The sequence below is a fragment of the Bos taurus genome, chromosome 2 (genome assembly GCF_002263795.3).
Source record: "Bos taurus isolate L1 Dominette 01449 registration number 42190680 breed Hereford chromosome 2, ARS-UCD2.0, whole genome shotgun sequence".
Taxonomy (NCBI): domain Eukaryota; kingdom Metazoa; phylum Chordata; class Mammalia; order Artiodactyla; family Bovidae; genus Bos; species Bos taurus.
The window spans coordinates 17,491,784-17,517,108 of NC_037329.1; the positions used below are offsets into that span (position 1 = coordinate 17,491,784).

General features: G+C 39.0%; 1 long non-coding RNA gene across 1 annotated transcript in view; it reads right to left on the minus strand.

Moving 5' to 3' along the window:
• Window positions 1-6,047: 6,047 nt before the first annotated feature.
• LOC132342951 (uncharacterized) overlaps window positions 6,048-25,325 on the minus strand; it is a 50,220-nt gene continuing 30,942 nt past the window's right edge. The window contains exons 2-3 of the long non-coding RNA XR_009491513.1: window positions 24,044-24,147; window positions 6,048-16,270 (exon numbers count right to left, since the gene is read on the minus strand). This is a non-coding gene — a long non-coding RNA (uncharacterized lncRNA). The remainder of the gene's footprint in view (window positions 16,271-24,043; window positions 24,148-25,325) is intronic.

A 25,325-nucleotide genomic window follows, 5' to 3' on the forward strand; every position in this document is an offset into this window, starting at 1 on the left:
CATACAGGTTTCTCAAGAGGTAGGTCAGGTGGTCTGGTATCCCCATCTCTCAGAATTTTCCACAGTTTATTGTGATCCACACAGTTAAAGGCTTGGCATAGTCAATAAAGCAGAAATAGATGTTTTTCTGGAACTCTCTTGCTTTTTCGATGATCCAGCAGATGTTGGCAATTTGATCTCTGGTTCCTCTGCCTTTTCTAAAACCAGCTTGAACATCTGGAAGTTCACGGTTCATGTATTGCTGAAGCCTGGTTTGGAGAATTTTGAGCATTACTTTCCTAGCATGTGAGATGCGTGCAATTGTGCATCAGTTTGAGCATTCTTTGGCATTGCCTTTCTTTGGGATTGAAATGAAAACTGACCTTTTCCAGTCCTGTGGCCACTGCAAAGATTTCCAAATTTGCTGGCATAATGAGTGCAGCACTTGCACAGCATCATCTTTTAGGATTTGAAATAGCTCAACTGTAATTCCATCACCTCCACTAGTTTTGTTCGTAGTGATGCTTTCTAAGGCCCACTTGACTTCACATTCCAGGATGTCTGCCTCTAGGTGAGTGATCACACCATTGTGATTATCTTGGTCGTGAAGATCTTTTTTGTACAGTTCTTTGGTGTATTCCTGCCACCTCTTCTTAATATCTTCTGCTTCTGTTAGGTCCATACCATTTCTGTCCTTTATCGAGCCCATCTTTGCATGAAATGTTTCCTTGGTATCTCTAATTCTCCTGAAGAGATCTCTAGTGTTTCCCATTCTGTTTTTTTTCCTCTATTTCTTTGCATTGATTGCTGAAGAAGGCTTTCTTATCTCTTCTTGCTATTCTTTGGAACTCTGCGTACAGATGCTTATATCTTTCCTTTTCTCCTTTGCTTTTCACTTCTCTTCTTTTCACAGCTATTTGTAAGGCCTCTCAGACAGCCATTTTGCTTTTTTGCACTTCTTTTCCATGGGGATGGTCTTGATCCCTGTCTCCTGCACAATGTCACGAACCTCCATCCATAGTTTATCAGGCACTCTATCTATCAGATCTAGTTCCTTAAACCTATTTCTCACTTCCACTGTATAATCATAAGGGATTTGATTTAGGTCATACCTGAATGGTCTAGTGGTTTTCCCTACTTTCTTCAATTTAAGTCTGAATTTGGCAATAAGGAATTCATGATCTGAGCCACAGTCAGCTCCTGGTCTTGTTTTTGCTGACTGTATAGAGCTTCTCCATCTTTGGCTGCAAAGAATATAATCAGTCTGATTTTGGTGTTGACCATCTGGTGATGTCCATGTGTAGAGTTTTCTCTTGTGTTGTTGGAAGAGGGTGTTTGCTATGACCAGTGCATTTTCTTGGCAAAACTCTATTAGTCTTTGCCCTGCTTCATTCCATATTCCAAGGCCAAATTTGCCTGTAAGTCCAGGTGTTTGTTGACTTCCTACTTTTGCATTCCAGTCCCCTATAATGAAAAGGACATCTTTTTTGGGTGTTAGTTCTAAAAGGTCTTGTAGGTCTTCATAGAACCGTTCAACTTCAGCTTCTTCAGTGTTACTGGTTGGGGCATAGGCTTGGATTACTGTGATATTGAATGGGATTGTGTAGCTGCTACCAAAATGGGAATTTCTGAAGAAGGAGCTGGAGAACATTTAGGGAATAGTGCAATAAATTGGGACTTCCCTAGTGGCTCAGTGGTAAAGAATCTAATTGGATCCCTGGTTCAGAAAGATGCCCTCCTGGTTCAGGAGAAGGATATAACAACCACTCCAGTGTTCTTTCCTGGGAAATCCCATGGACAGAGAAGCCTGGCAGGCTACAGTCCATGGGGTCACAAAGAGTCGGACACGACTTAGTGACTGAACACACACACACACACAATAAACTGAGTTGGATATTTTGAGTCTGAGGTGGCAGTGAAGCATTCCACTGGAGAGTCACATATGTGGTTAGAATTGTGGGTTTGAAGTTCGAACAGAAAGTCCCTGGGCTTGAGATACAGAATTAGTAGTCATCATAAAAATGATAGTCAAGGTCACGAAAGTTCCAAATCTTCGGTGAGACTTGTATGATATTCCAGAAAAGTTCAGTTCTGTCTCATTGGCAGGCAGTTCCTGATAAGTGGAGGACATCAATTGTCCACAGGGGACAGTGGGTCATCTACAAGACCTCTTTTTCTGGGCTGAAAGAAGCAAGGCACCCCTAAGTGGAGCATCCCCCAAATTCCAGGCAGAATCTGGTCTACCGGCTTTCTTCATCTGTGCTCACCCTAAGGACACCAATGCCAAGAGCCAGGTCTGAAAGCAGCTTACTTTTAGTAGCCCATATACGTAGGAACTTCCCAGATGGTGCAACTGGTAAAGAACCCACCTGCCAATGCAGGAGACATAAGAGATGTGGGTTTCAAACCTGGGAAGAGGCCCTGGAACAGGAAATGGCAACCCACTCCAGTGCTCTTGCCTGGAGAATTTCATGGATAGAGGAGCCTGGAGGGCTATAGTCTATAGAGTCGCAAATAGTTAGACTCAACTGAAACAACTTAGCATGTATACATAGTAACAGCCAGGATGGAATCTATAAGCATCAGACAAGGAGAGGACGACATTGGGCCTGGATCTGTAGCTTCCAGGGCCAGTTCACAGACACGCAACAAATGCAGTTACACAGAGCCCCACGCTCAGAAGTGCCCTGCACTTGCTGAAAAGCTCTGAATTCTTAGCAATTTTATCTTTGAATTTGTACTTTGCGAGTGAAGTTCAAAGAGACACTGGAGCAGAGGAGATAAATGCAAATGTGTCCACAGAACTTTGCCAACCATTTCCACATAGTATTAGTACTATGTGGAACACAACAGATTTAACGTGCACTGACTTTGGGTCTCACTCAACTCCCATGCATCCTAAGTCCACCAGAATTGTATGCTCGTTTTATCTTCATACATCCAAGACTGAATAAGTGGGTACCTTGACAGCCCGAACAGCTCATGCTTTTCATTTGAACCAGAACTTGGTTCAGAGAAAGAAAGTAATGGGATTCTGGGAGACACAAATATATATATTTTTAAAAAGACCTATTACATTCTTTCTTATCCATGCCACTTAACTAGAAGCTACAACATACAAGAAAAGAAAGTCTAAGATAACCCAGAGTCCCTTTTCCTTTCAATTCTTCCTTACTAATTAGTGAACGAAAGACAGTGAGTATTGGTATAATGTGTGGGTAATAAGAAATGAATTAAGTAGTTTGTGATTTCAATTGTTCAGGAAAGAACAAAATACATATTTAAGTATGAACTATAAAATATGATTCCACATGAGTTTAAAACATAAAAATTGGCACTGTACAATATAATGATTAATGATAAAATTCATGCTAATAAATAAAAACTTTTATTTTTTACTTAGAATGATGATTATCCCTATTATGTCAAATAAGTAATAAAATACTTTTTAAAAGGGAAAGCTTTTATATCAGTACTTTCTTACACTTTTTTCCTCCTTTATGAACAACAGGATCTAGATTTTCATGTTGCACTGAGCCTTTTTTCCTTATTTATTTACTAATCCAGGGTTCTTTATCCTTCTACAATCACCCAGTTTCAACTTGTTACTGAGGAACTGAAAAAGATAGAAGGAATATTCATAACCAAGTGAAAATGAAAGTCTCTCAGTTGTGTCCCACTCTTTGCAAGTCCATGGAATTCTCCAGGCCAGAATACTGGAGTAGACATTATAACACAAAATTAATTTCAAAATGCTAAAGTAATTGACATGTTTTAAAGAATGAGTTTGTTAAATGCCTTCACATTTACATTTTAGGATTATTCTAACAAGAATACGAACAGACCCTTTGATCTCGTACCCATAGTACACTTGAAAGATAAATAAAATACTTGGGGTGCTTCTGTTTCTGCCCTTTGGGGTGCGCCATCCCACCCCATCTACAGGTGTATCCTGCCTCACACCTAGTGCAGGGATTAACAGAGGAAACAACCTTCAGAACTCTCAGTCTAAAACTAACATCTGGTGAATTAAATACTGTGTCCCAGTTAAATTGTGGTTCTTTTCAGAAAGGGACGTTCAACCTATATGTTTCTGTTCCTCTCTTTTTTCTTCCTCAGGTTTCTTGAATTCTTTCAGGATTCTTTTCCAGTACACCCCACCAACTCACAAACTTTGGAGCTGGGAGAAAAGGAACTTCCCAGGAAGCAGTCATGAAGCTGCAATCCTGGTGCCCTACAAGCCCTGTCTAGAAAGTTATTTGGTTGTTTCCTTAGAGTTGTAGTGCTTCCCTGGTGGCTCAGACTTGTAGAGAATTTGCCTGCAATGTGGCAGACCCTGGTTCAATCCCTGGGTCAGGAAGATCCCCTAGAGAATGGAATGGCTACCCAGTCCAGTATTCTTGCCTGGAGAATCCCATGGACAGAGGAGCCTGGCGGGCTACAGGTCATGGGGTCACAAAGAGTAGGACATGACTGAGCGACTAACACTTTCACTTATAGGTCATGTTTCTCTTCACAGTTAAAACCAGCTTGGGACTGTTTTCCCATCTCCAAAGTTCTGGGCAGCCTGAGTGGTTAATGAATCTGTTCCACCCTTACGAGGGTTTGAAAGATGCCTCGTAAGCAGTGGAGAGGAAATTTACGATCCCCCAGTGACCCATCTTGCCCCACTGTCAGCCGGATGGAGGCTGACACTATTTTCTGGGAGCCTCATGTCAAGTGTTATTGTTTTTCAGTCGTTCAGTTCTGTTCGACTCTTTGTGACCCCATGCACCGCAGCACGCCAGGCTTCCCTGTCATGTCAAGTGGAGGGAAGGAAAACCAGCCTTATTTGTGCTCCAGAGTGCCACTGTTGTTTGGATCCCAGTTCCAGTTTTCCTCATAGGCATTCAAAAACTTTAGAACTCCAAACATCACTATTGCCCCCTGGTGGATGACGATGTAACAGTTTCTCCTTGCTAACACCTAGGTGGAGTATTTCATCTGAGCTTGGATATTCATTTGATATATGAATCCCAGTAAATGACCACCCTAACATATATACTCTCTCTAGAGCAGTAAAGTATTTTGCTGTAAATTGGGCAGTTTAGACTCTCACTTAGCTGTCAATGTATCTTAATCATCAGGGTTTTCTACCACCATGTTTTTTATTGACGTTTCTATTACCCACAGAAAGACCAACTCTCTAGTCCCTGGCAAGCTACTTGCAAAAACTTCTGAGCAGCAATTACTGGGGACAACAGCAACCACTGAGGGTCTAGAAGATCCTGTCCTCAGCAGTGAGACTGGCCAGAGACTTCAAATTACAAGAGCAGTTCAGTCGCTGACCTCCTTAACCCTTACAGGAATGACTTCCTTAAGAACTAGATGGTGGTGTTTGGGTAATAAAAAAATGAATATCCAAGTGTTTTGACTAAAGCCCACCCTCTACACCACTAGAATAAACCAGATACTAGAAAATTCTTATTTAAAAAATTGTTCTCCCTTATCTGATACAGGGTATCTACCCAAAACTACAGCCATGTCATTCTTAATGGAGAAATTTTAGAAATTTTCCTTGAAAAATCAGCATTGGGAAAAAGACAACTATAACTACTTACATTCAACGTGGTACTTCTGTTCTTGCACAGTGGCATACCCCATCCTAGCCCACATATATTTTGTTTATCCCAGTCAGCAAGTAAAGGTAAAAAATTAAAAGATAAGGACTGCAAAAGAAGAAACCTATTTATTCACAGATGATATTAAAATATAAGAAGTTCTTAAGTCAAATTAATAAGAATATAGCAAAATGAATGGATAAAGAATCATTTGTTTTTCTGTATGCCACCAAAAACCAAAATTTTAGAAAGTGTGCATTTTTAGAAGAGACTAATTTTTGTAGCAATTAGTCTTTCAAACATATTAGACCTTTAAGCAATTAAGTACCTAATAATTAATGTAATAAAGTATGTTTAAAACTTTTATGGAGAAAATTATAAAACTTTATTACAAATCATTAAAGAACATCTAAATAAGTAAAGAGGATACCTTAGTAGATAGGAAAACTCAAATCCTAAAGTCCCAACAGTATCTAACTAATGTATAGATTCCATTCATTACAATCAAATTTCCCTAAAGATTTTTCTAGAAAGTTTTCAAATCTTAAAATTCCAAGGATAAGTCAAAGCCAGGGATCACCTAGATGTTCTAAGGAAAGGAGGAGAAAGGGAGGCAGTAGAAGACTTGCCATTTCAAATTTATCAGGAAGCCAAAGAATGATTGGCAAATTGACAGTGTAACCGAGAAGAGCCCAGAAAGAGACCTCTAACATATATTTGAAAGTGATGTGACAGAGTTAGTACTGCAGATGACTGGGGAAGGAATAAACCATTCAGTAAATGGTACTGGGATGACTGGATATCCACTTTAAAAGAAATTTTATCTCTACCTCTCAGTGCACACAAAAATCCATTAAAATGAATTAAAGACTTGAATGTGAAAGGTAATTAAGATAGACACAGTGAAATTTTATTCTTGCTTTGGGATTCAGTAATGATTTTAATCCAAAGGGCAGCCTAAGTCCAAAATCTCAGATGAGAGTTTTTAAAATGTAGTGCAAATAAATCAAGGATCCCAAGGAAAAGCAGTCAAGATGCAATGTTACATTCAAGTAAATAGTTAGGAAATAAAAAGTAATTAAGCATCAGTTCAGTTCAGTTCAGTCACTCAGTCATGTCTGACTCTTTGCGACCCCATGAATCGCAGCACGCCAGGCCTCCCTGTCCATCACCAGCTCCCGGAGTTCACTGAGACTCACGTCCATCGAGTCAGTGATGCCATCCAGCCATCTCATCCTCTGTCGTCCCCTTTTCCTCCTGCCCCCAATCCCTCCCAGCATCAGAGTCTTTTCCAATGAGTCAACTCTTCGCATGAGGTGGCCAAAGTACTGGAGTTTTAGCTTTAGCATCAGTCCTTCCAAAGAACATCCAGGACTGATCTCCTTTAGAATGGACTGTTGGATCTCCTTGCAGTCCCTGGGACTCTCAAGAGTCTTCTCCAACGTGAAAAGTGTACCAAAGTGGAGTGGCATTCCTAGGTCCACACAGTCTTCTTAGGTATCTTTATAACTTCTTGAGAAAATCTTCCTTTTATTATAAAATAGTAACCTTCTTTTATGAATCTTAAACACATACGAAATGATACTATGTGAGGTGATAAATGTGCTAATTCATGGTAATCATTTCACATTGTATATGCATATTAAATCATCACATTTTATACCTTTAAAAATCATATTGTACAACCAAACGCATAGATAAAATTATTTTTTTTTAACTAATAACCCTATTGGCCCTAAAAAAAGGTTTTGGTCTTAGTTTATTTAGTGTGACCCCATTACTTCACAGCAAAGAGATGGGAAAAAAGTGGAAACGGTGGCAGATATTATTTTCTTAGGCTCCAAAATCACTGTGGACAGTGACTGCAGACATGGAATTAAAAGACACTTGCTTCTTGGAAGAAAAGCTATGACAAACCTAGACAGCAAATCAAAAAGCAGAGACGTCACTTTGCCAATAAAGGTCTGTCTAGTCAAAGCTATGGTTTTTCCAGTAGTCATGTACGGATGTGACAATTGGACCATGAAGAAAGCTGAGCACTGAAGAATTGATACTTTTGAACTGTGGTGCTGGAGAATACTCTTGAGAGTCCTTTGGACAGCAAGGAGATCAAACCAGGCAATCCTAAAGAAAATCAACCCTGAATAGTCACTGGAAGGACTGATGCTGAAGCTCCAATCCTTTGGCCACCTGATGTAAAGAGCTGACTCATTGGAAAAGACCCTGATGCTGGGGAAGATTGAAGGCGGGAGGAGAAGGGGACGACAGAGGATGAGATAGTTGGATGGCCTCACCGACTCAATGGACCTGAGTTTGAGTAAACTCCGGGAGACAGTGAAGGGCAGGGAAGCCTGATGTGCTGCAGTCCATGGGGTGGCAAAGAGCCAGCCATGATTTAGCAACTGAATGACAACAACAGAGTGTGATGCTGATATCACTAGCGTCCTTTCCTTCTGAATTTATTTGGTGTATTTTTTTCCATCCATTTACTTTCAACTTCCCTGTTTTATTTTGCCTCAGATATGTCTCTTGTAAGAACATACATTTTAAAACTAAATAAAGAGCTCTAGCTTCTTAAAGATTATACTATACAGTTGCTGCATTAACAGATACATTTGAATTTACTTCTGCCATCTTATTTTTTCTGTTACTCATGTTTTTTGGTTTTTGGTGTTTCTTTTTGTTTGTTTGTTTCTTCTCTCTCTCAAAATTTCTTTCTTGCAAAGAAAAGAAATACTGTCACACTGATAACTGCCCCTCCATTTTCTTGTTATCTAGTATTTAAATTATTCTTTTCATTGTTGATTTCTAGTTGAAGATGTTTTAGAATTACTACTGTATTTGCTAACCATTGCTTCTTCATTCCACTCCTTTTTGAGTTTAATTTCTTTCTCTTGAAATAGATTTTCTATGTATTTATTTCTCTTGAATGGTAGTTTAGCTGAGTGTGGAATTCTAGGCTGACAGTTCTCCTCAGAACATTGAAAGTATTGTTTCATCTTCTATCATTTTTTATTGCTGATGAGAACCTGCTGTCAACTTTTTATCTCTTTATGAATAATCTGTTTTCTTTCAGCTGAATTTTCTGTTTGTATTCTATAGTTTCAAGATGTGCTTAAATGAATTTGTTCTATTCTGCTCACAACCTGGGTATATTTAATCTTGGGATATCATGTTTTTTATCACTTCAGAATAATTTTTAATATTCAACATGAAAGTGAAAATGCAAGTCACTCAGTCGTGTCCGACTCTTTGCAACCCCATGGACTTTACAGTCCATGGAATTGTCCAGGCCAGAATACCGGAGTGGGTAGCCTTTCCCTTCCCCAGGGGATTTTCCCAACTCAGGGATTGGACCCAGGTATCCCCCATTGCAGGTGGATTCTTTACCAGCTGAGCCACCAGGGAAGCCCAAAATTCAATATAGTTGTACTTTATTCTATTCTCTATTTACGTGAGTTTCCATTTGATATTTTTCGCCCTTTCTGCTTCTATTTGAAAAATTTCCTTACGTTTCATCTCCACATTACCATTATCACTTCACTTGTGTCTAACCTGATATTTTATTCCATGTTTTGAGTTTTCCATTTATATGGCTATGTTTTTAATTTCTAGACGTCCTAATTGGTTCTTTTTTTAAATTACAACCTCTTCTCTTTTTCATGATACCCGTATTCATGAAAGTTCCAATTCCTTTTTTTAAAATCTCTTTATACAATTTGAATAATTCTATTTTATTTTTTTAGATTGTTCTATGTTGTCTGCAATTCTCATTTGTTGATGTTTACTCAGCTTATTTTCTGTGTGATGTGCATTTCTTATTGTGAATTAATTTCCAGAGAAATTTTTATTGTTATTTTGGAGTTTCTTTTGTCATGAAAGTGTCTTACAAAATAGTTCTATATCTGGTTCTCCTGAAATCCAACGGGTTTCAAAGATCCTAAATACAATGTTATGGCATTTCTGTTTGTGAGTTCCTGAACCATGAAGTATTATAATTTATATTCCATGTCTGGGTGTGGTACAAGCTTAGAATTATCATTTCTCATGTATGCCTTTTCTTTTCCACTTGAGGTACTGGACAGTTAGAAACACCTTTACTATTTCACCTCAATCAGTGGGCAGCAGTTTGATCTTCTTTTCACAAATGGATCCATTTATCCAAGGTCCAAACTTAAACCCCGCAGTCTCAGTTGCATTTTCTGTATGTTCTCAGGACTGAGGCCACTCGTGTTCCAACAGGTCACTAGAAGCCCAGCTGATGGCTCCAGTTTCAGTCCAGCCTTTGCTCACTGCTTTAACTTTTATTTTTTTTCCTTCATGTCTGGCACCTGAAGACGTCCTTTTCTTTGTGTTGCGCTTGATTATATACTCACAAATTCTTAAAATGTACCTTTTTATGAGTTATATTATGGTGACTTGTCTATGTTAACTTAGTCCACAAAGTTGTTAAAAATATCACCAAAGAATTCCATTTTTTTTCTTTTTTTCCTTTTTAATTCTCATTCATTCTTATGGTATTGCTAGTTTATCTTTAATTTTCCATACAAAATAAGTAATGAATACATAAAGGAACAAAGACTGATACAACAAACCAAAATGTACCCACTCTTCATCTTAAGAAAAAAATACTAATAAAGCTGAACCTACCTGTGCACTTAACACTGATGGAATATCCTTCCTCCCTCCCAGAGGAAACCCCTTTCATGAATTCGTGCTGACTGTTCACATGCTTTTCTTTGTTCCTTTAAATTCAGTTCAGTCTCAGATCAGATCAGATCAGTCACTCAATCGTGTCCGACTCTTTGCGACCCCATGAATCGCAGCACGCCAGGCCTCCCTGTCCATCACCAACTCCCGGAGTTCACTGAGACTCACATCCATCAAGTCAGTGATGCCATCCAGCCATCTCATCCTCTGTTGTCCCCTTCTCCTCCTGCCCCCAATCCCTCCCAGCATCAGAGTCTTTTCCAATGAATCAACTCTTCGCATGAGGTGGCCAAAGTACTGGAGTTTCAGCTTTAGCATCATTCCTTCCAAAGAAATCCCAGGGCTGATCGCCTTCAGAATGGACTGGTTGGATCTCCTCGCAGTCCAAGGGACTCAAGAGTCTTCTCCAACACCACAGTTCAAAAGCATCAATTCTTTGGCACTCAGCCTTCTTCACAGTCCAACTCTCACATCCATACATGACCACAGGAAAAACCATTGCCTTGACTAGACAAACCTTTGTTGGCAAAGTATTGTCTCTGCTTTTGAATATGCTATCTAGGTTGGTCATAACTTTCCTTCCAAGGAGTAAGCATCTTTTAATTTCATGGCTGCAGTCACCATCTGCAGTGATTTTGGAGCCCAGAAAAATAAAGTCTGACACTGTTTCCACAGTTCAGTCTCAGTCGTATCCAGCTCTTTGCGACCTCAAGGACTGCAGCACACCAGGCTTCCCTGTCCATCACCAACTCCCAGAGTTTACTCAAACTCATGTCCATCAAGTCAATGATGCCATCCAACCATCTCATCCTCTGTCGTCCCCTTCTCCTCCTGCCCTCAATCTTTCCTAGCACTGGGGTCTTTTCCGATGAGTCAGTTCTTCACATGAGGTGGCCGAAGTATTGGAGTTTCAGTTTCAACATCAGTCCTTCCAATGAACACTCAGGACTGATTTCCTTTGGGATGAACTGGTTGGATCTCCTTGCAGTCCCAGGGACTCAAGAGTCTTCTCCAACACCACAGTTCAAAAGCATCAATTCTTTGGTGCTTGGCTTTCTTTATAGTCCAACTCTCACATCCATACATGACTACTGGAAAAACGATAGCTTTGACTAGATGGACCGTTGTTGGCAAAGTAGTGTCTCTGCTTTTAAATATGCTATCTAGATTGGTCATAGTTTTTCTTCCAGGGAGAAAGTGTCTTTTAATTTCATGGCAGCAGTCAGAATCTGAAATGATTTTGGAGCCCAAGAAAATAAAATCTCTCAGTGTTTCCATTGTTTCCCCATTGTTTGTTCCTTTACTATTTACATAAGCATCCCTAATGACATAGTTGTGTGAATTTTAAGCTTAATATATGTGTATATGTATATTAAGTTGCTGTTTTTGCTCAATTCTTTGTTTTCAGATTGTGTCATGTTTATATATATATATATAGTTCCATTTTATTAATTTTCACTGGTATGTAGTGTTCCTTTTTGTGACCATCACAATTTGATTTATGTTCACCGATATTGATGGATATTTATCTTTCCACTTTTTTGCCACTATCGACAATGCTGCTCTAAACATTTTTCTGTGTATGTTCACAAGACTTTCCATAGGACTAGCTGTGTTAAGCTATAGAGCCTTTGTCGTTCAGTCGCTCAGTCTTGTCTGACTCTGTAACCCCATGGACCGTAGTCCACCAGGCTCCTCTGTCCATGGGATTTTCCAGGCAAGAATATTGGACTCTCCAGGGGATCTCCCTGACCCAGGGACTTAACTCATGTCTCCTGCGTCTTCTGCATTGGCAAGTGGATTCTTTACTGCTGAACCACCAGGGAATCCATAGAATCCTTACATTTTTAGAATTATTAAACGCTGAAAATTTTTTCAAAGTTATATAAAATGTACAGGTAGTGCATCCTTTATGCACAATAAACACCAATTCTCTCTCACCTTTGCTTCCCTCCCAGTAGTTTCCACACGCACTGCAGACTTTCCCCAGATAATCTCTCCTACTCTCGAGCCCCAACCCCTAAGCCTCCACACAGCCTTGTCACCATCCTCCAAGTCTTCTACTTCTCCAGGCTGGAACCATCTAGCGTAGGAGGGGTAGGTGGTCAGCTCTGCTCCCTCCAATTTTCCCTTGACTCTACGGTGGAAAATGTCACAACCACTAAATAAATGTGGCTTCCCCGCCTCCCCCCGCTGCTCCTTTCTAGCTCTTTTTATTAAAGGGAATTCTCTTGTGAATAAAATTACTCAAATTTTTACAGAAGTGACTTCCCAAATAGGTATATTAATCTACGTGTCCTCTTTGGTCTATTTTACATGTTCATTTCAACACATATTCTAAAGGAAATATCTATTTTTTGGTTCTGCACATGAAAAAATTTAGTCTAATCCCAAAATTCTGGGTCTCCTAGCTGACTTTCAGAAATTATATATGCCATGTGTGTATATATGATGGCATCACTGACTTGATGGACATGAGTTTGAGCAAGCTTTGGGAGTTTGTGATGGACAGGGTAGCCTGGCGTGCTGCAGTCCATGGGGTTGCAAAGAGTCAGACACGACTGAGCAACTGAAGTGACCTGATGTGTGAGGTGTGTGAAGTGACCTGAAGTGACCTGAAGTAACCATATGTGTATTATACTAGATGGACTGTCTGTGATGTCCATTAGATTCTCAGAGAATTCCATGACCCTTTAATAATCATATAACCAACTTTTTGCTTATGGGATAAATGTCAGGTGCATATGGATTAGGTCAGCTCCAGTGGAGCTGGATGGGCAGGAAGGTTCCTTAATATCTCTCCCTCACAGTAGAGCCCCCTTGCATAGTCTGCATTTATTTATTCAAGGAAACACTATCAGTTCAGTTCAGTTCAGTCACTCAGTCATGTCCGACTCTTTGCAGCCCCATGAATCGCAGCACACCAGGCCTCCCTGTCCATCACCATCTCCTGAAGTCCACTCAAACTCACCTCCATCATGTCAGTGATGCCATCCAGCCATCTCATCCTCTGTCGTCCCCTTTTCCTCCTGCCCCCAATCCCTCCCAGCATCAGAGTCTTTTCCAACGAGTCAACTCTTCGCATGAGGTGGCCAAAGTACTGGAGTTTCAGCTTTAGCATCATTCCTTCCAAAGAACACCCAGGGCTGATCTCCTTTAGAATGGACTGGTAGGATCTCCTTGCAGTCCAAGGGACTCTCAAGAGTCTTCTCCAACACCACAGTTCAAAAGCATCAATTCTTCGGCGCTCAGCTTTCTTCACAGTCCAACTCTCTAATCCATATGTGACCACAGGAAAAACCATAGCCTTGACTAGACGAACCTTTGTTGGCAAAGTAATGTCTCTGCTTTTGAATATGCTATCTAGGTTGGTCATAACTTTTCTTCCAAGGAGTAAGCGTCTTTTAATTTCATGGCTGCAGTCACCATCTGCAGTGATTTTGGAGCCCCCAAAAATAAAGTCTGACACGGTTTCCACTGTCTCCCCATATATTTCCCATGAAGTGATGGGACCCGATGCCATGATCTTCGTTTTCTGAATGTTGAGGTTTAAGCCAACTTTTTCACTCTCCTCTTTCACTTTCATCAAGAGGCTTTTTAGTTCCTCTTCACTTTTGGCCATAAACAACTATAGAACATAAATGAAACATATTTCTGCTCTATAATTTTAAATGTAAATTATAAATCAATAACCTTGTCTGCCTTTGTCAGTTTTCTGGTAAAAACCACAGATACATAAAGTATCTAATAAATGGACACTTCTATATGCTTCCTCTAGTCAACTGACATGATTATAAATGGTGAAACATTAACTCCTTTAAATATAATATTCTGGGGATTTTTTTTTAACTTTTCTAATTAATTTAATTTTTTGCTGCCCCAGGTCTTAGTTGTGGCATGTGGGATCTTCATTGCTGCATACAGGATCTTCACTGTGGCACGGATAATGACCAGGGATCAAACCCCTGCATTGGGAGTGTAGAGTCTTAACCACTGGACCACCAGGGAGGTCCCCTTAGGGTTTTTTTTTTAATAATTATATATATATATATATATGGAATTTCAAATAAATTAATATTATAGAAAATTTTTTAAACTTCAGCTGATTACTAAGTGTATGCCTTTTAACTTACTATAGAGAATGCATTTATAAAGATCTAGCAAGTGTATTCACAGAACATGAGGCATGTAGCCACCCAAATTCATGGCTAAATCTCTCAATTGATAGAGTAAATTGCTGACAAAAGAAACATTTGTACTGGCCAAGCACTGTGGCTTGATTAAATTTGCTCTTTTATTTTATAAATCTGTTGTAAAGCCATTAGAAGAGTTTTATTGCTCAAATTATGAGGCTAAGTCAGAGTGGCCTTTTAAATCTATAAATTAATTAGAACTCTATTTCCAGAGCACTGAAAATATTCACCCCTTTCTTTCAAAGAATATATTTCCTTTCTCTATTACAAATAAAGTGTGGTTTAGATATCAATTCCCCAAGTAGCCATCATTCTTGTGTATGCCCCTTGGAGAGACCAGCAAATAAAAATTCCCTTCACTATTCACTTCTTGGCAGGTGAGGGAAGCATCTTATAAAAGAAATTAACCTTAATCAAAGCATTGTCTACATTCAAAATATGGCCTAGACACAAGTCCAAGAAAGAATGACCTATCTTTATTCTGTACTCAAAATTCATTTTCCTTCACCATCAAAGTTCCATTGGCCCAGCATTTCTACTTTTTGCCATTGCTTTCTTCTTTCTACTACTTTATAAACACTTTCTTTTTTGCTGTTGTTTAATTTTTATTTTGTATTGGAATAGGGCTTCCAAGGTGACTCAGGGGTAAAAAGAATCCAACTGCCAATGCAGGAGCCACAGGAGATGTAGTTTCGATCCCTGGGTGGGGAAGATCCCTGGGAGGAAGGCATGATAACCCACTCCAGTATTGTTGCCTGGAGAATCCCACGGACAGAGAGAAGCCTGGTGGACTACAGTCCATGGGGTCACAAAGAGTTGGACACGACTGAGCGACTAAGCAGGCACACGTGCATAGTTGATTCACGGTGCTGTGTTAGTTTCACGTGTACAGCAAAGTAATTTCAGTTATATATATATACACACACACCCATTCTTTTTCAGTCTTTTCCCTTGTAGGTCAATACAGAGTACTGAATGGAGTTCACTATTCTATACAGTAGGTCCTTGGTAATTATCTATTTTATATATAGTAGTGTGTCTGTGTTAACCCAAATTCCTAAATTATCCCTCTTCCTCACTTTCCTCCTTTGGTAAACATAAATTGTTTCCTAAGCCTGTCAGTCTTTTTCTGTTTTGTAAATAAGTTCATTCATATCGTTCTCTTTAGATTCCACCAATCACATGATATTTGTCTTTCTCCATATGACTTACTTCACTTAATATGGTATCTCTAGGTCCAGGCATGTTGCTGAAGATGGCATTATGTCATTCCTTTTATGGCCGGGTAATATCCCATTGTATGTATGTGCCACATCTTCCTTACCCATTCCTCTGTCAATGGACGTTTAGGTTGCATCCATGTCTTGGCTATTGTAAATAATGCTGCAATAAACATTGGGGTACATGTATATTTTTGAATCATAGTTTTCTCTGAATATATGCCCAAGAGTAGGACTGCTGGATCATAGGGTAGTTCTATTTTTAGTTTTGTAAGGAAACTCCATGATATTCTCTACTATGATTGTACCAATTTACATTACCATCAACAGCATAAGAGCGTTCACTTTTCTCCACACCCTCTCTAGCATTTACTGCTTGTACAATTTTTGATGATGGCCATTCTCACTGGCGTGAGGCAACCATTATTGTAGTTTTGATTTGCATTTCTCTAGTAATTAGTGATGTTGAATATCTTTTCATGTGCTTTTGGTGTTCTATATGTCTTCTTTGGGATCCATGTCCATTTAGGTGTTTGGCCCACTTTTGACTGGTTTGTTTGATAAAAACCTGCCAAAAGATAATGGCCACAATTTTAGAATCTTTTAGTCAGATTTTGTAATGCTTCACTCTTAAATAGAAATGTAAACTAAAAGATAACCAGATGGTTAAGACATCTCCAAAGTAAAACAAAAAAAAAATTAAATTAAAATAAAACATTTTTTAAATTGTATAAAGAAAACAGTATACAGAGAACAAAAACAAAACAAAACAAAAAAACTAATTAGAATCTTCCAAAAATAAGAAATCAAAACACGCATAAAACAACAAAGAATCATAAGAAGAAAGAAACAAAGACAAAAATATTGGAAATTATAAATATAATTATCAAAATTTGAGGAACAGAAATATAAAGTAATTGAAAACTCTCAGAACCTTGAACAAGCAAAAACACTGAAAACATTTAAAAAAGAAGTAAATACAGCGGTTCAAGCTAGAAATGTCTATATCCAACTGAGATGAATTCCTGAGAGATCAGAGGAAACTGTGAAAGAAATACTCTAAGAAACAATATAAGAGTATTTCCTGCAATGAAAGGATATGAGTCTTCATTTTAAAGAGGTCACCAAATGCATGGCACATTAAATGGAAAATGACTCACAACAATGCACCAGGAATAGAGAAGATAGTAAAAGTTTTCAATGTACAAACTTTGCTGCGAAGTCACTTCAGTTGTGTCCAACTCTGTGCAACCCCATAGACGGCAGCCCACCAGGCTCCCCTGTCCCTAGGATTCTCCAGGCAAGAACACTGGAGTGGGTTGCCATTTCCTTCTCCAATGCATGAAAGTGAAAAGACTTTGAGTCACATATAAAAGACTGGGGCCGAGAGTGGCACTGACTTTTCAATAAATAGCATCCTAAATTAAAAGACAGTGGAGCAACACCTTCAGTGATAAAGCAAAATAATTTTCAGTCTCAAATTATCATTCAAAGATGAGAATAAGAATAAAGACAAATTCGGATATACAGAGGACAAGGCATTTTACCTTCCATGCTCTCTTTCAAAAATGAGTCACTGAGGAATGATATCCAGCCAAAAAAAAAAGGGGTGGTTGGGGGTACAAAATGAAAAAGAAGAAAATATGAACTATGCAGGGAAATGGAAACAATCAGTAAAGCATCAAAGAGGACTCTGAGGTAACTGACCCTGCAGCACATACTGGCGTGAGAGAACAGAGACTGCAGTCAGGTGTCTTCTGGAAAAAACAATTCAATAGCTTAGTTTTTGCTATGGAGCATTTTGGTTTGGGGCAGATACATAGGTAGCAAGTGCTACAAGTGAAAAATTTGACAAGGTAGAAAAACTGCTGCAAAAAGGGAAAATGAATCACAGCATATGTTTTAGCTCTACAGTAAATGGTATTTATAAGGTTATAATGATTTTACACTAAATATTGATTTAATTTAAAATAGTAGCTTGTAAGAGAAGATGGGTAGGAGGAAGGTTGTATAACATCTGTCATAACAGGATGCCTAAAATTAATGACTTGAAGAAACAGTAGCATAAGTGTGTCATGTAGAAATATGGACTTAAGAACAGAAGAAACAGCTTAAAAAGTCAAAAGATTATATTTGAGTAGCAAATAATGAATGTTGGTCAGGGTCTTACTTTTCAAGTTTAATGGTACTTTTTTAATTTTTAAACCAACTGCATATATTATTGATTTTGACTTTCTCAGTAAATATTTTTAAAATAACAAGGTTTTAAAGCAAAATGATGCCCAGATCTTTTGATACCTATCTTGCTAACTTGAGCTTCATTTGTTTACTAGTGCTCTGGAGATGAGCCATGTTGTCGGACTCCTTTGGTTTATGGCTAAGCAAGCAAAATACTAAGTATTTAAAGACAAGATGCTTCTGTTGATTCCATCAGCGTAATCTATTTATGTCTCACTTAATTTCCTCTGGTTCTTTACTGAGTGTCTATGACAGGATTGTAATATAAGATTTGTACAGCTGCTGGCTCTGTTAGCAAAGCACTTGGTACCCCACAGTTATGAGGCCCTGAGAATTTGTTAGCTCCTTGAAGTCTTGTGGGTTTTTAGACTCACAAATCCTAAATTTAAGAAATTGTCAAAGTAATCTCCCATAGACAAGGAATTTAGGTCAGAAAATACTCCAAATCCCTCAGACAGAAAAAGCTATAAATCTTTTAGGTTTCTTTGGAGGGTCTGAAGAGAGGTGATGTATTTAAATCTGAGGATTACATGGCAAAAGTATATTAGCTTGGCAAATTCCTGCCATCATGCTACCCTCCTGGGGAGAGCAAGTCCATCTATGATACATTATATCTCTGGGAAAACACAAAATTGCTGATTCCTTTCCATTACCCTGCCCCCTTTCAAGGCTCCTCCAAAGCCTCTGCAGAAATATCCAGTTGCCTTGGGTAGAAAAAACAGACCAAAATGATTTAGCCAAAAAGGTTATGAGATTGAAACTTTTTATCTTTTACCTTCAACTCTTTGGCTCTTTCTAACTGTTCCTATCCAGCAGCTCTCAGGAAGAGTGATGTTTAGAAGTATAAACCCCTGCTTAACTAGTGTTAGTGATGGGGTGTACTTTACATTCCTCATGGGTAAATCATTCCCACCCTCCATGTACCCATCCTCTCTGCCCAAGGTCAGAAAAAGGGATCTTCTTATTAAAAAAAAAAAAGACACTTTATCTAACAGTAGATTATTCCCATTAAATCTTCAGCATAACCCAGTTGTTAAACAGATAAACCAAAATATTTCTAAGGAGTAATCTGGCATTTCTCAGGGAATCTGCCAGATTCTGCCTCTCTGCGCCCTAGCCTAGAATTCTCAGGGCAGAAGCTGGGTGGTCAAAGGGCTGGACAACTTTTATTTTCTGTCTCAGGGATCACTGAGTTTCAGTGCCTCATCTCTAACATCTTGGAAACTGAAACCTGGTTTTTATAAATTGTTTGTCTGTTTTTCTTTGATTTGTTCTTTCTTCCTTCTTTACTCACCCCCCCACCCCACCCTTTTTTTTTTTTTTTTTAGTTGTTTCAAACAGAGAATAAATCTGGCTGGAAGCAGAATTCCTTCTTTTGGTTTAGGCTTTCCTGATAGCTCAGCTGGTAAAGAATCCACCTGCAATGAATGAGACCCTGGTTTGATCCCTGGGTCAGGAAGATCCCCTGGGGAAGGGATAGGCTACCCACTCCAGTATTCTTGAGCTTCCCTGGTGGCTCAGACGGTAAAGATTCCGCCTGCAATGCGAGAGACCTGGGTTCGATCCCTGGGTTGGGAAGAGCCCCTGGAAGAGGGCATGGCAACCCACTCCAGTATTCTTGCCTGGAAAATCCCCATGGACAGAGGAGCCTGGCAGGCTACAGTTCATGCAGTAGCAAAGAATAGGACATGACTGAGTGACTTTCACTTCACTAAATATCTTGTAGGAAATCTCATCAAAGTGAGATTAAATAGCATGAAAAAGTGAAGGATAAAGACTGGTAGATTTCTGGTGAAACCTACCTGTTTTACATGAAATAAAAATTATGCATGTACTCAGGGCTTCCCTGGTGGCTCAGCTGGTAAAGAATCTGCCCGCAGTGTGGAAGAACTGGGTTCGATTCCTGGGTTGGGAAGGTCCCCTGGAGAAAGGAAAGGCTACCCACTCCAGTATTCTGGCCTGGAAAATTCCATGGACTGTATAGTCTATGGGGTCGCAAAGAGTCAGATACAACTGAGCAACTTTCACTTTCAGTCAATGTTTATTTAAAATAATCATACTCTGAGACTTATCATATCAAATTACATAATATGTAATATAATCTGAGTCTGGGTGACAGACAAGGCCTATGTGACTTGAAGCTATTTACTCATTTATTCATTCAACAACCAACAATTCAATCAATAAGTATTTATTGATCACCTAGCATATGCTGGGCTCTACTCAAGGTCCTGGGTATAAGGCAAAATAAAACAGGCTGTCAGATTCTTTGTGTTCACGTAGTTGACATAATAATGAGGAGATATACAGAAAAGACTCACATAGGGAAACAAATAAATAAGATCACTGCTGCTGCTACTAAGTCGCTTCAGTCGTGTCCAACTCTGTGCGACCCCATAGATGGCAGCCCACCAGGCTCCCCCATCCCTGGGATTCTCCACGCAAGAACACTGGAGTAGGTTGCCATTTCCTTCTCCAGTGCATGAAAGTGAAAAGTGAAAGTGAAGTCGCTCAGTCGTGTCCAACTCTTAGCAACTCCATGGACTGCAGCATTCCAGGTTCCTCCATCCATGGGATTTTACAGGCAAGAGTACTGGAGTGGGATGCCATTGCCTTCTAAGATCACTGCAGATAGTGTTAAGTGCCATGAAGAAGATGTAACAGTGCAGTGAGACAGAAAGTGACTGGTGGTAGGGACGAGAGGAAGTTCTACTTTGGCTGGCTCCTCAGGAAAGTTCTCTCTGAAGAGTTGGCATTTGAGTTTAGACTTGAAATACCAAAGGAAAAACCATGTGACAGTGTGGAATGGGTTAGAGATAAGGGAGATATTCCAAACAAAGAGAAGAGCAAATGCAGAAACCCCAAGAAGTGATAGAGCTATGTGCATTTGTGGGGTATAGCAAAGGCCAGCGTGATTGGTGGCAGGGGAAGAGAGGAAGAGTGGTGTGAGATGAGTCTAAGAGCTAGCAAGGAGGCCTCTTTGGCCATGGCAAGGCACTTGAAAATAACAGTCATTCCAACAGGAAACCAGTAGAAAGATGTGGTATAATCAGATTTATGCTTTAAAAAATCAACTCTGGCTGCTGTGTGGGACCAGCAGGGTCCAAGTGAGATATGATGGAAGCCTAGACCACAATTGTATCATTGGAATAGATGAGAAGTGATCATGTTTAGAATATATTTTACAGATAGAGCTTATAGTACTTGATAAAGGATGGGTTTTGAGACATAAAAGAAAACCAGGATTCAGAAATGTTTGTGGCCTGACATACTGGCATGATGGAGGTAGCATTTTCTGAGTGGGGAAAATCTGGTGGATGAGCAGCCTTTTAGAGGTTGCCCAATGCCCAAATGAGTATATCAGTTTAGTAGTTGGATACACAAGTTTGGAGTTGATGAGAGAGGCCCCAGTTAGAGAGAGAGATCTAGGGTAACCAGCACATTTGGAGATTGCCTACTGAAAAAACTATATAAAAAGAAGAGAACTGAGGACAAGGCTTAAGTCACTCCACTTTTAGAAATCAAGAGGAGAAGCTGGGCCAGCTAAAGGCATTCAGAAATAGCAACAATTAAGGTGGAAAAAAAATTCCAAAAACAAAGTATTTCCAGAAAGAAGTGATGTTCATCTGTGGTAGGAGCCACAGAGAGATCAAATACCATGAAATCAGAGAAACAACCATTGAATTTGGCAAGATGGAAATTGTGATCTTGATATGAGTTACTCAGTGGAGTGGTGGGGAATTCAGACTAAGAAATTAGAATGGAATAGTAAGAAAGCAGAAACAGTAAGTATAGAAATCCTGTTTGCTCTGGCTTTCATATCCCTCTACTTGAAGATCCAGACATATGTGCATTTTGTGTTTTAAATAAATTGTGTCCACAAGAAAGTCAGAGTCAGCTTGTGTCAGCCATCTCCAATGGTACCTTGCGCAACCTCTTTAGTAGATATTAAACTAGAAAAGAGTCTTGTTTAGAGTTCAAATATATAGGGTTTGGAAATTGAATGGAATCATGTTTCTCTTATGAATGTCCTTTATTCAAAGTGCTGGAGTGTTTTTTCCAAATTTATTTCATTATTATTTTGCTTTTATTCAATACTTGATTCAATCAAAAGGTATATGTAATTGTATTATTTATATGTTATAATTTATGAAGAAAATAAATACTCATGTGTCCTCCACCCAGTTTAAGAACTATATGGTTATTAATATTTTTGCATCTATAATAACTATGAGACTCCCCCCCATTATTATCCTGACTCACCCTCTCCCTAGTGATGATTACTATCCCAAATTTAATTTTTCCCTTGATTAAAAAACTAGTTTTATAATATACATATATGTCCCTAAACAACATATTATTTAATCTTTAGTTGATCTCTGTGGGATATGGGAGTGTTATAAGCCATTTTCCTTTGTAGAAATATCAACTTAGATGACTGTGTGATTTACCCAAGGCCAAGAAAACCAACTGAAACCAGAGCCAAATATAGTTACTCTTTCTTGATTCAGAATATGTGTACACGTGTGCTCAGTCGCTTCAATCATGTCCAACTCTTTGCGACCCTATGGACCATAGTCCCTCAGGCTCCTCTGTCCAGGGGATTCTCCAGGCAAGAATACTGGAATGAGTTGTCATGCCCTCCTCCAGAGGATCTTCCCAACTCAGGGATCAAAGCCATGTTCCCTGTGTCTCCTGCATCACAGGCAGATTCTTTAGCACTGAGCTACCAGAGAAACTCAATTCAGAACATGTCATGTTAATACTCACAAGAGCTAGTACTACAACAAAAAGTCACAGTGGAAGAGTCATTCTTTCCAGCTTTATCCAAACACAACCTCAGAATCCTTTTACTCAATACATCAGGCATTCACTACTAATTTCTTAGAGTTTTTAAAGAAAAGCTATATTTGATCAGAAAGTTCCATTGAATAATAAGGAATACAATTATTAACCCCATTCCTAAGAGTGAGATTTCTAACTCATTTTAATATTGAAAATTATTTTTAATAACCTATTTATTTGATGTAAATCAACTCATATTGCAAGACGAGAGTGATGTCTTTCTCTCATTTGAAAATCAGTAATAACATTTCACCTATGAGAATTTATATGCCCTAGTTTGCTAATGAAAGTAGTATTTCTATATTTTGTTGTAACAGAATTATAGAGTCTCAGTATTAAAAGTGAAAATATGCTATTCCTGCTGTTTTCATAGATGAGATTTCCTGACTTCAGTTAGTAGACTTCACCACACCCAATATTCTTTGACCTATCTATTCTCAGTCCAAGAGATTTAGGCTTTAATTCAATAGTTCAATTGATACATTCACCTTGAGGCAAATCTCTATATTGTGTACTAGATGTAGTATTGGGTTTCTACATCATTCCCAAAATGAAACTGCTGCTTTATCCCCCAGCTCATGGGCGTCCTTGTCTTACACATGGTCTCATCAATTTCTTCTGAAAATAGAACCTACTTTCCTATGGATAACCCATTATATATAACTGGAGGCCACATGACTTGTCCTGGCCAATGAAAAAAACTCTTGCCCCAGGAAAAAGTGATTGGATCAAAAATGATTAAGTGACCCAAGGTTGGTTAATCTAACCCAACATGAAAGCTTTTCTATTAATATAAGTGCTACTAAAAAAAAAGATATTGTCTTTGAGAGGTTTTAAACTCATAAGATATGTGTTGTGAAGTAGTTAACAGCTAGGATATAAGTTTTCTAATGCTGACAGACATTCTGCCTGCCTTTGAGAGTCATTTGAGAGAAAATTTCCAAGAACTAGAAATATAGAACCTTTATAATATCATTGAAATTTCCTATCTTATCATGCCTAAAATTATTCTTGTTCTATGGACTTTTAGCTAAATAACCTAAAAGAATTTTTCCCTTCTGTGGTTTGAGTGGAATTTCTTTTACTGTCACTGAAACAGCCATGGCTAATACATAAGTTTGTACATGAAAATGGAATGTGGCAGGCAATAGGCCTTAAATTGAGGAGTTGACTGAGTCCAGGTGGAATGATATGTGGTCATGAAACAGTTGATTAAACTTGTGTACGTTTTGTTTGGGGATATAAATCATGTGCTTACCCAGGCTGTAGCTTCTGGGACCTTTGTGAAAAAGATACCTGGGACTTCTGCTTCTGGCCACAATGAAATACTGTACACTAGAATTGTCCTCTTGCCTCATATAGCTGAAAAATAAGAACAAAAAGAAAAGAAACAATACTTTTCACACATTGAACAGCAGGCAACACAGGATAGTAATTCCAAAAGAAAAAAAAAAAAAAACTCAGTGAAGTAAATTGTAAGACTCCTGTGGCATACTGCCTAGATAGAGTTTCCAGGATGTGCTGTGGAGAGGAAGAAGAACCCAGCATTCTCCTGAGTTAGAAACACAAAACAAGGTTCACAGAGGCCAAGGAAGCTAGAGTTTTGGCAGAGCACTGGGAATAAGGAGAACTGCAATTAAAAAAGAGCTCCCCCCGATACCAAAACTTCACCTGAGTCCTGATCATTATATGTATATGAGGAAATTCCCTAATGTCCTGAAAAAAAAAAAAAACACCTGAAGGGAGCAAGTAGACCCAGTGATAGGACCTTGCACCAAGAATAGTTGGTATCTCCTCCAGTCAGAGTAGACAAATGGCAAAACGCATGGGGCATCAGACATAATACTCAAAAAAACACTGACCACTAGTGGGAAAAAATTAGCCCTAAATTAAATGCTAATATTTCTACCTAATAGAGTTTAAAAAAAGCCTCCGAAGATGACACTGTTACAACATTCATCTATTAACAATTAATCTGACCCAGTAAAATCAAGAACACTTTTAACTATATATATATATGAATATTCAGCAGCCAGCAAAGTAAAATTTCATGCAGAGAGGCAGGAATAGGACCTTTAATAAACAGAAAATCAAGAAATCAATCAAAATGGAAACAGAAATGTCACAAATGATAGAATTAGTAAACATGAACGTGAAAATGACTGTCACATCTATGAGCTTCCCTGACGGCTCAGTGGGTAAAGGATCCACCTGCAATGCAGGGGACACGAGACACAGGTTCAATTCTGGGGTTGGGAAGACACCCTGGAGAAGGAAATGGCCAGTATTTCCATGCCAGTATTTTTGCCTGGAAAATCCCACGAACAGAGGAGCCTTGTGGGCTACAGGCCAAAGGGTCACAAAGAGTCAGACACAACTGATGACTAAGCAGAGTACATCACCGCTATATTCCATTTGTTCACAAACGTAGTTCAGTTCACTCGTTCAGTTGTCTCTGACTCTTTGCAATCCCATGAACCATAGCACGCCAGGCCTCCCTGTCCATCACCAACTCCCAGAGTCCACCCAAACCCATGTCC